We start from the raw sequence: 17109 nt of genomic DNA on the forward strand, positions 1-17109 counted from the left end.
AAAGAAATCCAAGCAATGAATCTGCTTTCAAGTTGAGTTTTGTGGCTGGGATATGATAAGTGAGTCAAGGCCTTGAAAGGTCTGGAGTTAGCAATCCATAAAGGAGCTGATTGCACCAGCGTGCAGCCTCCCAGGTCCTGCAAGCAAGAGACTAGAAGTACCAGTGAAAAATTATATTTACTTCTAATTTTCTCCTAAGATGGATAGCAATCCATTAACGTTAGTTATCTGAAAAAACTTCAGGCTGTCCACATTTATTTCATCCTTAAGGAACATAAGCCACTAATTCTGAATATTGAAGGTAATGAAGCCTGTTTTTTTACAGTTTCTTCTTGGTTGGATATTATTTACCTGAATTATATTTTCTGTTATGACTGCATATACCAAACATCTACTGCCGAGCATTTTTACAGCAACAAGCAGACTGCCATGCTCAGAAGTGGAAATCTGGAGAAATTTGCTGTCTGGATAGAAAGTTTTTTAATGTTGGCTCCTAAATGTTCAGTTCCTTGTGTCTCCTGCCTGGTTATCTATTCCTATGAAATTTCTGTGAACGATATCATCTCTCAAACTCCACTGAAGCTGGATAACGCTTTCAAGGTTATTGGAACTTGGGACAGAGAGAGACAGAGATTGCATAAACCTTGTTTTCATATAGCCTACCAGGCTATAATTGGATGGCATCCTACCTGAAAGCTGAGCTGGGAACAGAACCCTTTTTTATCTGCAAGCAATCTCCAAGTCCAGAAAAACAAACAAACAAACAAAAGAATGTGAAAACTGTAATCCCCAATCATCTAAAGTATAAAGAATGGGGGATCATTTCTCTGTTGCTGTTGGTAAAGAAGATACTTACAATTTCCTGTAATTACTTTAAGTTCATAATTACTTCACTGGGAGTTTTGGAAAACCAGGAGTTTTGGAAACCCTTATGGAAAACCAGGCTTTGCAGAACTATTATAGTTGTTTATGTGGATTGGGTTCCTCCTCCACCTTAAGTAGTCCAGGGAATATTTATGCTGCCATGTTGTAAAAACCGTGTTTTTTTCTAAATTTCTCTCTAGTTTATGGGGACACCTGAAAGAAAATTTTCATTCCCTATACTACAGTTTTCTTATCAAGAAACTTTCGAAAATAGATATATAAAAAACATAATTTTTAGTGAATTTACCCTTTTTTACTGTTTTTTTGTGAGTCGCCCTAGTCCCAGGATACACTAGACTGATTTATAAGAGTTTGCAACAGTGACTTAATTGCAGTTTTGCAAAATATGCTGTTTCATCATTGAAGGCAAACTCACACTCAGGCAAAAGGAAAAAAAACCCTAATATTAATGTATATTAAATATTAAAAAATATTAGATATTATACTAATGGGTATTAAAAACAAATTCTACTGTCTTGTTTTGGACTTTTAAAAGTTTAATTTTGAAACATCCTTTTTTCCCCTCCTAGAATGTTATCTGTACTTGAGAATTGCTGCTTTTAATGGTATTCTATGGCAAATATTTTAGACACAATACTTGAATGTAATACGTTACAGATACTTTCAATGCTCTGTAATTTCTGATGGTGTGGCCTGGGCCCTGAGTTATTTAGCATGAATAAAACATAAGCATTTTTTTATAACTGATGTGTTTCTGATATATTGCACAGCTACAAGCAGCTGTCATTGTTGCAACACTCCATGATCTTCTGCTGTGTATACTTTATAGTAGCTCTTTGTTCATCACGAGTGCACAAACCTTAAATTCTGCATTAGTTGACAAATGAATGAGATGATTATAGTCTGCAAGAACATGGGTTTTGCCTATACCTGTGTCACACTTGCTGCAATACATGCTTCCTTCTCAGGAAAATGGCCCCTATTTCTCCTGTTTGCATATTCTCACCTTCATTTTTTGAAAAAGCATTAGCTGAATATTGATGAGGAAAAACTAAAACTAAGACAACAATCCACAGAACTAGACAAAGAATAAATGTTTGGATTGACTGGGTGAATGTCCTTGTGATTATACTTTTAATGCTTTTGAACAGCTTCTTTCAGAGCCAGGTTTCTATAAATTACATGCAGAACCATTTGTCATTACCTTAGAGGAGTGGCATTGCATGGCAGATGTGGCCACCTTCAGCCATGCATATGGACATAGAATAATACTATTGTGAGCAGTCCCACTGATCTGAGGCTCATCTAATTTACATGTGATCTGTGCTGCAGTTTCTGATGGAGGAAAGTACAAACATGGATATTCTGTCTTTATTATTTCTAATGCATGACTTGTCTAGCTTTGTTCAAATTGGCTTTCTGCAGAGCTAAATCTGTTACTGAGAGGTTTTAAAATTCTGTAGTTCCTCAGAGGAAGACTTCAGCTACCAATAGAATATTTGGCCTTTAAGCATTCAAAGTTATTTAACTTTTAAAAGAATATGTTTTTAACACATATTTGTAAAAAGTAATGGCATATATATGAGTTACATAAACTTCTGAGAAGATCTGGTTTCATGTGTTTGGAAAGTTGTGTGAGTGATGATGACTGCCTCTCACTTCACTAACAAAATCAGTATGTGACAATGCAATAAATAAATGGGTTTTGCTATTTTTAAAAACCTTTTTATTAGCACCAAGAAAATCTGCTTTTACTTAAAAAGTTCTCATATTGTTCTTCTAACACACCTTGGGAGAACTCTGGCATTGAGCTCTCCATCTTTCATTTAGGACTCTCCCACTCAAGAGTCAATCTGTGCAACCTTCTATGCACAGTTTCTTCCATTATTTATATAAAGATATTGATTATGGCATCAGTCTTACAGATACATGAAGTACTTTTCTGAGCCAAAAAATATGAGAAATGGTACCCACTACAGCTAAGTAAGAGATAACAGAAGGTGCAGCATCAGGAGCAAAATTCCGAACAGATAACACAGAGGAAAATATTTCACATACAGCCTAAAGCCTGCTCCTGGCATTTTAGCTTAAGTGTTCTTTATTGTATGCACTGCAGCAGTAAATATGATGTTTATCAAGAGCATATGTCAAGACATCTTTGATAGCCTGCCTATTGCAGCAAAATGATAGACTGTTTGGTCAGCTGTTAAAACCACCTTGTGCTAGCCTGCCAGATAACCAACCTGCAAACACAGGTGTTTTGGGAGTGCTGTTCAAAACACTCCCAATGTAATTAATGGTTTTGTCATTGTGGTCATGTCTAGCCCCATACAGTCTCTTCTGCAAGTTTGCAAGGTGAAGGTGCCAGAAAATGCAAGTTTTTATTTCTTGGAAAATAGATAGAGGCAACCAGTTCACGGAGGTTACTTATGTTTCTAGAGGTTTAGCTTTCTAGCAATTTCAATTTTTACTTATTACTGACTGGACCAGAGTCTAGTTTTGTAAAGTTTTGTAAGGGATTTAGAAATTTATGTCTTAGAAATGGAACACTCTGAATTCCCTTACGTCTTAACAGGGTTTTCCACACAATTGCAATGGCAATTTTTTATTCTTGCTCACTCAGGTGAGCATCAGGTCTTCAGCTTTAATAATTCATTTAGTAAACAAAAGCTTTTTTTTTCTATGTCTATCTCTTACAGCTTTTATATTAGAAAACATTTTTTAATTAAAAAAAACTGCATCATAATTTGTGAAGACAAATGAAAATAAATCTGTTTAAGCAACTGTTCAGCTAAAGTTTATACTCTAAAATTAATTTTTTTTCTTTAGAAAAATACTGTGATAATAATTTTTGTTTGGGATATTTGCTGTGCCAAAGTGCTATCAGAGACAGTTCATGTTTCTGTTGTAATATGCTCTGCAGTATTTTAGTGGAATACATATAGAGGAGATGGAACTAGAAATTAATATTGTAACTATCATGACCATCAAAATAATTTGTCATGGAAAAGATGATCATATAATTGCATTGTGATTATCTTAATAAGTATAATTTGTTATGTTTGATTTTTGTCCACTTTTGCACTTCTTCAAAATAGGATCCTATTAAAATGTTTTTCATTACTGTCATGAGAACTGCATTGAAATATTTTATTTTATTGATAATTTAATCAAGCTATTGTTGCTTATAATATCTTACTGCAAAAGTAGTTCAGTCTGTGTGGTGGGTTGACTCTGGCTGGATGCCAAAGCCTTTCTATCAGTCCCCTCCACAATTGGACAGGGGAGTGAAAATACAGCAAAAGGTTTGTGAGTTGAGATAAGGAGAGGGAGAGTTCTCTCACCAATTACCATCACAGGCAAAAATGAAACTTGGGGATGTTAATTGAATTTATTGCTAACAAAATGAGAGCAGGATTATGAGAAATAAAATAAATTTTATAAACACCTTCCTCCCACCCCTCCCTCCTTCCCAGCTTCACCTCCTACCCCCCAGCAGTGAAAGGAGACAGGATTGAGGGTTACAGTCAGTGATCACATGTTGTGCCACTGCTCAGGGAAAGGGGCTCTTCCTCTGCTCCACCATGGGTTCCTTCCCTCAGGAGACAGTCCTCCATGGACTTCTCCAGTGTGGGTCCATCCCATGGGGTCACTCTTCCAGGGGTGCAGTCCTCCAGGCACTGCCTGCTCCAGGATGGATCCCCCACAGGGTCACTTGTCCCATCAGGAGCCTGTTCCAGCATGGGTCTCCCTTGGGTTCACCTCAGGCATCCACCTGCTCCAGCAGGGGCTCCTCCCTGGGCTGTGGGTGGATCTCTGCATCCCTGTGTTCCTCCCTGGGCTGCTGGTGGATCTCTGCATCCCTGTGATCCTCCCTGGGCTGCTGGTGGATCTCTGCATCCCTGTGTTCCTCCATGGGCTGCTGGTGGATCTCTGCATCCCTGTGACCCTCCCTGGGCTGTGGCTGGATCTCTGCATCCCTGTGATCCTCCCTGGGCTGTGGGTGGATCTCTGCATCCCTGTTATCCTCCCTGGGCTGTGGGTGGATCTCTGCATCCCTGTGATCCTCCATGGGCTGAGGGTGGATCTCTGCATCCCTGTGATCCTCAATGGGCTGTGGGTGGATCTCTGCATCCCTGTGATCCTCCCTGGGCTGTGGGTGGATCTCTGCATCCCTGTGTTCCTCCATGGGCTGTGGCTGGATCTCTGCATCCCTGTGTTCCTCCATGGGCTGTGGGTGGATCTCTGCATCCCTGTGATCCTCAATGGGCTGTGGGTGGATCTCTGCATCCCTGTGTTCCTCCATGGGCTGTGGGTGGATCTCTGCATCCCTGTGACCCTCCCTGGGCAGTGAGACACAGCTGCCTCACCATGACCTGTAACATGAGCTGCTGGGGAATCCAGCTCTAGCACCTGCAGCACCTCCTGCTCCCCCTTCTCCTCTGGTCCTGGTGTCTGCAGAGCTGTTCTTCTCACATATTCTCACTCCTCTCTTCCCTGGTGGCAATTACATCTGCACAATAACTTTTTTCTTTATCATAGAAGCAATACTGTCATTACTGATCGGTTTGGCCTTGTCCAACAGCATGTTGTACTGGAGCTGCCTGGCACTGGTTCTGGCTAACATGGGGAAAACTTTGTCAGCCTCTCACAGAAGCCTCCCCTGTAGCCTCCCCCACTACCATAACCTTGCCATACTAACCCAATACAACCTAGATTTTTACAAAGTATATGTTCCTACAGAATAGTGTCTTTAGTCAGCACACAAGGACAATGTATTCATTCCTGTAATACCCAACTTATTTTAATTATTTTTAATGGAAGCAGAGAATTCCATTCCAACGAAGAGCAATGCCATTTCTAAACATGATAATACCATATAAAACAATCCATGTATTTTTTGTTCTGTAATACAGGAGAGAGCTTCAGTTGTTTTTTTTAGTTGTTTGGCACAGTGGAGATTTGAAGAATACAGACTGTAGTTTCTTAAAGATTAAACTTTTCTCTTTTTTTTCCCAATGAATCATGCTTATTTCAATATGTACATAGTGCTCACAGATCTCTGATTCTAGACAGAGTGTTATTCATTCATAATTGATTGCTTCTCTGTTGCTATGGCTTTTGATTTCAAAATTTAACCTCTACATTTTCCTTCCTATTTTGAGTGGAGGATTCCACAAATGGTATGAATTTGTTGCTAAACAGGTTAGAGAATTTTCATTTTATCTTGCAGCTATGAGCCTCACAGAGCTTTGGTTAAGTGTTGTCTTAGCAAAGGATCCAGTAACAGAATTATAAACCTGCAAAGGTAAAGGTTTGGTGTCTCAGATAAAGCAACAGTCATTAAGAATAAGTAGATCTAACTGTGCATTTCCTTTCTAGAAGTTTAGTATGTTGTGTGTCCTATAAACTTTTAACAATCAGTTTCTCATGTGTATACATATCCTAAATAGTGTCACAATAACTGGGAAATAATCTAAAATAAGCAGAAATAATTTTATTCCAGTTGTGAATGGAAAAACAGCTCTATGACATTTGTATGAAGTCTGAGGAAGGTTTTAGCAGTGGTAAAAACACCCTTTTGACTAATTACAAGTAATGCAATTAATAGATAATTGTTTGAAATTAGAACCAGAGTTGTAATACAAGTAGCCTGAACATTCAAAGGAAAATGTACATTTATGTTTGTTCATAAGGCAAACAGCAGAGTGGATGACATGAATTGGCCTAAATTAGACCATGAGAAAATAAAACTTAGAGGTGAACATGTTTGAAACCATATATAATTACTGATTAGGTTGTTTGGAAAATGGGGGAAAACTAAATGCTTGAGGGACAGATTTTATGAATTGAGAAGTTCACAGCTTATTTTGGAGGTGTGAAGATTTCACTGATGTAACACAGTCACTGAAATCTGTGTTTCTGAGAATGTTTATGTGCAAAGTAGAGTGTTTGGACATTTCTGTTAGCAAGCGTGAAGAGCAAGAAAATTTTATCTCTCAATTTAATTTAAACATATGGAAAAAGTTGGCTTACATTTTTCCAGTCTGCTGATTTTGTTTTCTTTCATGCAATTTCATGCTCTGTGAGAAGAATCCTGTTCTTCAGGGAGCACACAGTATGAGGATAAGTGGACTCTGGTGGGCAGGACAACAATCAGTAATTCTGAAAAACAAAGACAATAAGCAAGAACAGCATTAAACACTGGCATAGCAACACTGAGGAAGAGGAGATAGCAAGACTAAGAAATACAGGGGTCCTTTGGACATTGACTGATGGACACTGAAGGAACATCTGAAACATGGCCTTCAACCAGAAATTTGTTCCTGAAAGAACAAAGGAAGCAAGAAAAAAGATTATCATAGAGCCCACAGGAAGGCCAAGCTTCTAATGGAATGCTTGAAGGGACTTTACAAGTTCTGTAAATCTTACTAAGGTGGATTGAGGGAATGAACAGAATTTATTATATCACATATAGAAAAAGGGCCAAATGCAGGGAAAGGAAGGGGTGTGAAGAACCAGAGAGAAATGGGTGGAAAAAAGGAGAGGAGAATAAAATGAATCAATCATGAGTTAAACAAGCTGCTGGCCAGGACAGTTCCCTGGCTAAACCTTTGGGCTTGATTACCTCGGTGTAGCTTATCATGCAGTTAAAATATTGTTCCCATGTGGATGTGAGCTTTACAACAGGCTAGCTGGTGTCTGGGATGAGCACTCAGGATGCTGACACATGAACACTGAAGCCAGAGGTTCAAGGGGCCCATAGTTCCAGGGGACAGTGACTGGAGAGAGGGGTCAGCTGGCAGAGGGGCCCACTGTGTGTGTGTCTGAAGAGCACAGCTGGAGTAGCTGGTGAGTTGAGTAAGAAGATGTGGGCTTGGCACTGGAGGGGGCTGGGGGTCTGATAGTTGGTGGCTGAAGGGACCTGGACCAGCCCCAGCAAGCCTTGTGTGTGCATGCTAGCAAGTATTGTGCCTGGTTAGCTGGTGAGTAAGGCATGGCCAGGTCACCAGTTTTGCTCATGTCCATGTTAGTGCTTTTGGTGTAACCCTGTGGGTGTGCAGGCAACAGTGAAGCCACTGCCGTCTCCTTGGGTTGCTCTGTGCTGCCAGATGTGTCTGTGCACATTTGGGATACCTGCCTAGCCAAAGTAAGGCCACAGCAGCATACTCAGCAGGAAAGAGCCCTGGGGTCTCACAGCCCACCTGACTCAGCTTACCTTCACAGCCAGATCCATATCTGTGAGAATACACCATGGCCTGGCTGTGCACAGCACAGAGCTGCATGCTGCCAGATGCACTTGTCTGTATGGAGAAGTCAGTGTGTTGGTAATTGTAGCCTTGCTTTTTAGCTCATTCTCAGAGGTAGTGATAATGATTTTATAAACATACATATGTCCCAGAATTTGAAAACTTTCTGGAGATAACTGAAGTTATCTGAAGTGCAGCAGAGAAGTCTGAAATGTAGGTGTGTTTATAGGAGCCCTATTCATATATTACAGTAGCACATTGATTTAATGTCTTATTTCAAGTCCACCTTGTGGATCTCTGGGAATGACATAGCATTTGCCATCAATATGATCAGACTGAAAAGTTGTTTTTCTGTCTCCATTTTTATTCCCAAATGTACACTTTTGACACTTGATTTGTGACAGCTGACACCTCAAAGCTTATATATGGCTCAAGAGTTAAGCAGCACAGGGCCAGACAGAATGAGCTAGCTATAATCTCTCAAACATACAATACTCTCTGACACTGAGTGTGAAAATCATCAGCTTGTGAATAGTGTCATATCGAAAAAATACTAAAATTAAGCAGAAAATTACTAGAGTTTTGACTTAGAGAATGTTACACTATTAAACTGCCTGGTATATATATTTTCATCCCCTTCTCTTTCTTTCCAAGGATATAGTAATAAAAAATTTATTCCTGTATTTCAAATCCACTCACATGTCCTTGTTGATGAGGGAAGGGAAGGGAAGGGAAGGGAAGGGAAGGGAAGGGAAGGGAAGGGAAGGGAAGGGAAGGGAAGGGAAGGGAAGGGAAGGGAAGGGAAGGGAAGGGAAGGGAAGGGAAGGGAAGGGAAGGGAAGGGAAGGGAAGGGAAGGGAAGGGAAGGGAAGGGAAGGGAAGGGAAGGGAAGGGAAGGGAAGGGAAGGGAAGGGAAGGGAAGGGAAGGGAAGGGAAGGGAAGGGAAGGGAAGGGAAGGGAAGGGAAGGGAAGGGAAGGGAAGGGTCAAAGTCTTTCCCAGCAGGTATCTGGATTTTTCAGTGCTGCGTTAGGAGACAACTAAACTACAGACTTTGTTTTCTGTATTTGCTTGGAAAAGAATAGTTAAAATGAAAGCAGAATTTATCAGCATTTTTAACCAGGAAATAAAAACTGAAGTTGCTACACCCTGAGTTACTATACCAAACTTTTATATTCTGAGAATCCCATCAGTGCCATCAGTGGCACCAGTTAGCCCTTGGGAATCCTCTTCCAACTCAGCATTTTGGTGGTTTTATAGTTACTGATACCTCAGATTGAATGTACTGGGTGAATTTATCTTTCTTTTGTTTGTTTCTTCAAGCTGTTAAGATTAAATAAACAATTTATTTTTTAACTTTCTAGCCATAAATTGTTTAAGCTTGATTTTGTTTGTTTTCGGGTAACAAAAAGCTCCCTTAAAGAAAGCTGTGTAACATGTGTAAAGGTAAGAGTTTTCTCTGCAATCTGATTATGACTTTGGACACCACTTTAAAGCCTACTAACAATTGAAAATCAATATATGTCAATTAAATGTACATGTGGCTGCCAGATCAAATTTGTTCTATATTTATTTACTCAGTTTGGCTGCTACCAGTTATTTCACCTTTTATCAAGTACAAGCAGCATAAAGCTAACAATGAAGAATGATGCAAATATAATGATCCTATTGACTGGGTCAGAGATTGGTTACTTGAGAGAGATTGACTGCAGGTACTGAAAGAGAAGATACTTAGGTAATGGACTTAGATGAACTAAATATCAACAGAAACTCTTACAGAATGGACATCATGGTATTCTCCTCCTGAGAATATCTAGATAATAGTCAATTCTTATCAGCAGCTGTACCACAGCTCTGCTTCTGGGAACATTAAGGTTCATCACAGTGGCCTCCAAAGCTCAGAAAGTTCAGAAATACCACAGAATGAGAACACAAGCTAGTTTCACTTCAAAATACTAAAAATAATTTACATCTGTGGTTTTCCTCAGCCATACAAATACAGCCTCTTCTTTCTTTTCCTTTACCATTTGCATGGCCAGATTTTCTGTGGCTTGATTTCAGTCCTACCTGTGATCCTACAGTGAATAGTGAATATAGAGAGCTGTCAAGTACAGCACTATTCCCCCTTAGGAACAAATGGGGAATCAATACTGCCTGAACTCATTACCTGCTGGTGCATCTGCGTTGCTTGTATAAATTGTTATTCTTAAAAAGTGACTAACTCAGCATCCATTTGTCAACATTAATGTGGTTATTTTAAGATTTTTCTCCTTTTCGGAAAATCCTCTAGACATTTGCATAGTTACAGGAAGGTACTACCTGTGTGACATTATGGCCAAGTTAAAATGTGTGATGGGAACTTTGATTCATACACTAGGGGGGCTCTTTCCACTTATGCTCCTAAGATGTGTGAATAAGATTTTCCTCATTCATTTAATGGCCAGTGTATATGAAATCTCATCTGCCTGATGGAAAAAGAAGTCCAGTCATTTATTTACATAAACACTCAATCACTCAACCATCTTCAATGCTTTAATTTTAAAATACAATTATAAGGTACTCTTGTCAGGTTTTCAAGCTCAGGAGGCGACTGCCAGTTCTGGTGCCCCAGACTGACATCAGCTCACAGCACCAAGTTGTCTGGGGCCTCACCCTTCACCTGCCCTGTGCTAGGACTCTCTCTTTGTTTGGTACATTGCTGTAATTTGAGTAGGAGATGCCTGTATGCACAGGGAGAGAAGGAGATACAAGATCTACTACAATAGATTGCAGCAGGTGTAATCTAGCTAACTTTCTGTAAGCTACAAAACAGAGCAGTTGCAGCAGAACACGCTGTAGTCTCCAGAGGATCACTTACATGGGCTTTTATCTGCACATGTACTACAGGCAGAGTAACAAAATGCTCTTTTTGTTCCTGTGGTTTGCACAGAGCAATGCAATCTGTCGTTGCATTGGACATTAATCATTATTCACACATATGTGTGGAGTTCTCATTTACTGGCCAAGCTGACTTTGATAAGAGGCATCATTATTACAGTCTCCATGAGTTAATGAAGTGGTAAATGCTTCTGTCACATGTTTTGGAAAGGAAGACCAAAGAATTGAAACTTGCATTGAGCCATTTACTGTTGGTTTCTTTTTTTTAATGAAGCCTTTCTAGTAATGTAATTATTTATATTTTTATATATTTTGCTTGGTTGGTTTTGGGGCTTTTTCATTGTTTGGGTTTTCGTGATTTTTTTTTTTTAATTTTTTTTTTTTTTTGGTAGAAATAAGAATTTACATAATCTGATTTCAAAGCAAAAAAATGCCCTCCACATTTTATCCACAGAACAGGGACAGTGCAGTGGTAGCCTGCTGACATGCAGCCAGATTCAGACTCATCAGAGCTCCCTTATTAAGAGTTAGAAGTCCCACACAAATAGGAGAATGTACAGTTAAATTTTTACCTTCTTTCCCTTTCAGACAGCTCTGCCCAGGCTCTCAGCCTGTGTTCTGACTCTGAAATGCTTACACTGGTACTGACCTGCATACATGTGAGATGTTACTGTGCATATGAGGCCAAAACCTGAAAGGCTTTGAGTCAACGATGTTCATGTGCATAAAATTGTGCCAACATCTGCAAGATCCAGGCTCAGGGGAGCAATTAGCACAGATGGTTTTGTGTGGTACATAACTGTCTGTTAGGGCCTGGCCTGAGACCAACAACCCATTTTACATTGGGCACTGAGTAACATTTCATATCAGCTGTAGTTTGCTTCTGGTCTGAACTGAACTGGAAATGGTGAAATGGGATTTGGCCTCTTAATGGGCCCATTTCTCTTTCCAAAAATTTGAAATGCTAATATATTATTTTTTTATAGACTTCTTTGAAATTAACTTGAAAGTCATGCTCAGGCTATTATTCCTTTCATTATACATTCTCATGAAACATATAGTAAGGATAATTGAACTAAATGATTATTTGGATATGTTCATGGTCTAATTCACTGTAGTTTTCCTTTGGCCTGAGCTAGCATGGTTTGGGTTTAAGTTTTATTTTGGTATTTTTTGTTTGGGCTATTTTTTTTTGTTTGTTTGTTTTGTTTAATCTCACTTTTTTGAAAGTGGTTTTCAAGTTCTCCTATGTTGCACAAATCTTCCTCCTTCCTCAGAGGTAGAATATAATTTATATTAGGACTACAAAGCTATTTTTTGCATGTGTGTGGCCTTTCCTTCCTGAAGGCCCAGTAAGTGACTTTTGGTCTCCAGTTTATTCCTTTGAGAAAATGTAATAATCTCAATGTATAATTCAGCTAAATTAGCAAATCTTGTTTCATTAGAAGCCCCTCACTAAATGAGCAGGGAGCCTAATTAGATGTCAGCCTCCTGGGGTACACCAGCACCTGCAGAAGCAGGCTTAGATCTCAGGTGTAAGCCTGGGGGTGATTTATCTCTCCCCTCCCACCCCTTCCCTTCCCAGACTTGTTATTTTACCTTTAAATGCTGATGGATTGCCAGCTCCTGAGCTGTGATGGATTCTGTGTGCCAGGCTGGGTGATAGAGAAGCAGCTGTGTGAGAACAAAGGCTGGTTTGTTGGTGCTTGTGTGATTCTGTCTGTAGGGGCTCTTTCTTTTAATGGCACCAATTTAGACATGCAAGAATTTGGTAGTTTTGTAGTTATATTAGACTTCTGCACCCAGAAGAGAGAATAGCAAAATTTTGGCATCTCTTTAAAATAAGAATGTTTATAACATAACTATCTTTGCTAAGAGCACATTTCCACTATTCTCCATTGATCCTCTATCAATGGGTAATCTTTTATCCTCTAGAGCAGGATAATCTTTTACCTCTTTGTGCAGGGGAAATAGAGTAATAGAATGTAAATAAGATGTGGTGGGGACAAAAGCATAATGAAAGGAAGTAGGAAATATATCATAAAATTATCTATGTAAAGTATTTTCAGAATTTGTTGTTCACAAGACTTTCTACAATACTTTCTTGCAAAATGCTCCTTCCTGCATATAATAAGGAGTATTTCTCCTGTCTGTCTGTAGCTTTAAGTACACTCCAGTTGGATGGATAAGATACTTCAATGTTGGCATTCTTATTTAACCTAAAATGTAAAACTCCAATCATTCCAAAGACAAAGGAGCCCAAGGGCAAAGTAGTAATGAACATGCGAAAAAGGTTACTGGGGGGAAAAACCTCTTTGCATTTTTGCATGCTAATGTGAATTAGAAATGAATGGATTTCTAGAATAGTTAAAATGATTTAATATTTACAGCTTTATTCAATATTTGAAATTACGCTGCCAAGTTTTTAAAAACCACTTGTGCTCTCAGCAAGGTGACACCATGAGAATGACTTTTAGTATTTGTTCTTTAATTTTCTTTATAATTCTTCTAGTTTTACTTTGTAACTGATCACAGTAAAGATGTAATCATTCTCCTACTCTCTTTAAAGGTAAGCTACCCTGAAAACAATCTGCTTGCATCTATAGTACCCTGTTGGTATATGCTTTACTAATAAAATACATACAGAGACAATATGAATGAAACTTTAGGGTTTTTTTTTTTTTTTTAATTGAAAAGATGCCAAACTTTTTACCATCTTATTAGGAAAAAAAAATTGGTGCAACTACTATTATAGGGAGGAAAAAAGAAAATACAGAGAAAGCAATATGGAGTTAAAAGAAAACCCTGTGAATTAATGATTTCTTCTAACAGCAATTTTATATCAAAGAAACAAGTTCCTTTTCTATGGTGGTAAACAAGAAGGAACTACAGAAATTGCCAAGTTGCCTTCTAATTTTCAATTGTTTCTCAGGTAAAATAAAAAAAGCCAACTGAGAGAATTCTTAGGTTCTTGAGCCTTGGGTATGTCACAGCTTGAACTTGTGCAAGGTTATATAAATACCCAGGCCTTCACCAGTGAAGTGCGTTTTCCTTTCTATTTCTCCCTAGTATGTAACAAATTTACTCTTTTTTTTGTGTGTGTTACTCTGAGTTGAAATTGGATTTTTGATTACATATTAAATTTAAAGGCTAACAGTTTCTGAACAGCAAGGAAAACATGCTTAAAAAGGGGAAGAGGAAATGGAACTGAGGCTGTAAAGGGAAGATTTGACTTTGTCTAGTGTTGGCAGAAGGCCAATCAAACCTCATGTTAGCAGGTGCTTTTATGATTTGGGGCTTTTTTCCACCTGAATGGTTTTTATTTATGGGAAAAAAAAGAAATCTTATGAACTTTAAAGAACTCAACTCTGGTCTGAATGAAAGGTAGTCTTAGATCAGATAGTGATGTAAAAAAAATTAGAAAAAAACATTGTGTCCAACTCAAGTTGGAAAGGTTTTTCTTATTGTCTTTTCAAATCTTTAACCTACCTGAGAAGCCAGCTGATATTTTTTTAAACCTGCTTGGAGTGTGAAATTTCTGGGGAATGCCTTCTACCAAGTTCTACCTATCTGTAGTTCTGTAGAGCACATGCATGCACAGATGAAGTTTGTGAAGTAAGTTTTGAGAAATATTTCTGTATATTTTATAGAGACAAATTCTTGCATTTCATATTCGAAGTGTTGTGAACAGAATTCTTCAATAAGTGTGTCCTTTCCTATTGCTCATTTCCACTGGGAGAAAATAGTGACATACCTATCATCTGTGTTTATTCAGTATACCAACAGATTCTTCACTAGGAATTGAACCTCCTTCAGGAATTACCACCTCCTCTTTAAGCAATTCATCTTGCTGGAGCAGAATCCTTATGTGTGTTCCAATGAGCAGAAGACATGTTTTATTTAATATGCTTAGTTATTTAAAGGGCTCTGATACTCAGTGTGCTTTATGTTCATATTCAACCAGGCAAGCACAGAAGAGGAAAAAGTTTCAGGAAGAACTGTGGTTGTCTAAACCAGTAAGGCTATATGGCTGGAAGGGAAATGCACTCAGAGACTGCATCTCTTACTACTCAGAGACATAAGGAATTTGTTATATTCTTTATTTTAGGAATTTTTAAACATGATTGACTATTATCTCCATTATTACCCTTTGGATTCAGTAATCTTACAAGAAAAAAATTCCTGTGCTTGTAAGATTCTTTTTGCACTCAGACAATGGCTATGTAGTAGAACTGAAGCACCATAATGAACCAAAAATACTGGTTAGCCAAATGTTTATTGGCAGGATTTAGGAAGTAACATAAATTGGTTGAAGTCCATTTGTGCTCTAGGACATGTTACAATATCTGCAGCAGATTATATTCAAAGATGATGTGACTGTCAAGCAAATTAAATGAATCATCTCCATGATGTGAAGTGACAGAATAATTAAATTTAAATACAAATAATGACTTCATTTATCTTAATTTAGGGTCTGTACCCTAAATCAGGTGCAGATATGAGATAAAATAGTCTGAGAAATGACACTTTTTCCATAAACTCTGGAAAATAGTCTGTTTGCCTGTTTTTTGTCTGAAGGATACTTATTTAAATACTAATTATATGTTTGATAAGATAGGAGCTAAACAGTTCTACTAAACCTAGAGCTGCATAGATAGTATATATTTTTAATTTTTTTTAAAGCTTAATATCAAGTCTAATAGAAGCTATTTGACATATTGTCAAAAATGTGATTGCTGTGGGCTACTTTGCAATATTCTTGTTGTCAGAGCCAAGCAAAAACAGATTGTAGGGTAAAACCTTCTAAAAACTGATTCAGAGTTAAACTGAAGAGCATAAGCATTTCTGGGTTTAAAATGTGAGGCTAAGAACCTGGGTGGGAATATGACAATTCTTAATAGTTGTTTATGGATGCTTTTATAATTGCAGTCCTGCTGCTTAAATTAACTACAGGAAATTCAGTTAACAAGGCAAATCTGACAAGTGGGTCATACAGAGCCACCTTCTTGATTTTTCTTTCTTTCATTCTTTCATAAATAAATGAAGAAAAATTCAAGCTGTTTGTGCTCAGATCTGTAAGATCATTTGCAGTACAAGTGATTGTATTTCAAATAGGATTGGGGGCATTTTTTTTGCCCTGGGTTTTGAGGCCAGTATTAACATTTCATAGTTTCCGTAATAATGAAAGGCACAACAGGGAAAACTAGTATCTATCTAATGAAAAAGAATATCTAGTGATTGCTATGAATAAACCAACAGATCTTCTAAAGTGTGTAATGGCAAGCTGCAGAGTTAAATGAAAGCTGGTGATGCTCATTAGAGCCTGCTATGACACCTAGTTAGATTCATTAGTGCACAAACAAAGGTTTAAACTGCAGAAAACAAGCATTGAGTTTCATCTGCAATGGGTTGTAAGTGAACAAAAGGAAAAGGGAACAGTTAAGAATGAAAATGATATTGTATAAGTGCCATGTGGGAAACTAATTCATTACAGTTGCTTATCTTAAAAAAATCTCCTTGGGTCACTTGTAATATAAATAAGCATCTAAAAATCACAAAATCCAAAATGAAACAATCAAAGCCTCTGAACTTGCCTTTTGATCATTAACAAGCTTTTTTTTTTTTTTTTTTTTTTTTTTTTTTTTTTTTTTGGTCTCAAACCCATAAACCCATATCCTTCAAGGGATGTTTCTGCTGCTCTGCTTTCCAGTAGGACAGCCTGCAGCAGGACTGTGTGAGGGTATCCTATTTTAAAAGATGCTGCTAAACTTTAGTTTATTTTTTTTATATTACTTCTACCCCCATTTGTGTTAACATTTTAACAAAAAAATATTAACATGCTAATTTCTTGGCACTATTTATGTAACTCCTTTCTTTTTGACCCAGCCAAATACAATGGCCTAGATGATTTCATTGCATTTTTGAGCTGCTGGGACAACAGTATTGAATTTAATAATATAGCTATGATCACAGCTCCTTACAACAGGAAGGGAGTTCCTGGGAACTCCTTTCAAAGGGACTTCCTACACTGGCACCCACAGCTGGGAGCAGGCTGGGGTACACTCCTTTCCTGAGCAGGCAGAGGAAGCAGAGAGGCAGC

Source organism: Oenanthe melanoleuca, chromosome 2 (genome assembly GCF_029582105.1).
Source record: "Oenanthe melanoleuca isolate GR-GAL-2019-014 chromosome 2, OMel1.0, whole genome shotgun sequence".
NCBI classification, from domain to species: domain Eukaryota; kingdom Metazoa; phylum Chordata; class Aves; order Passeriformes; family Muscicapidae; genus Oenanthe; species Oenanthe melanoleuca.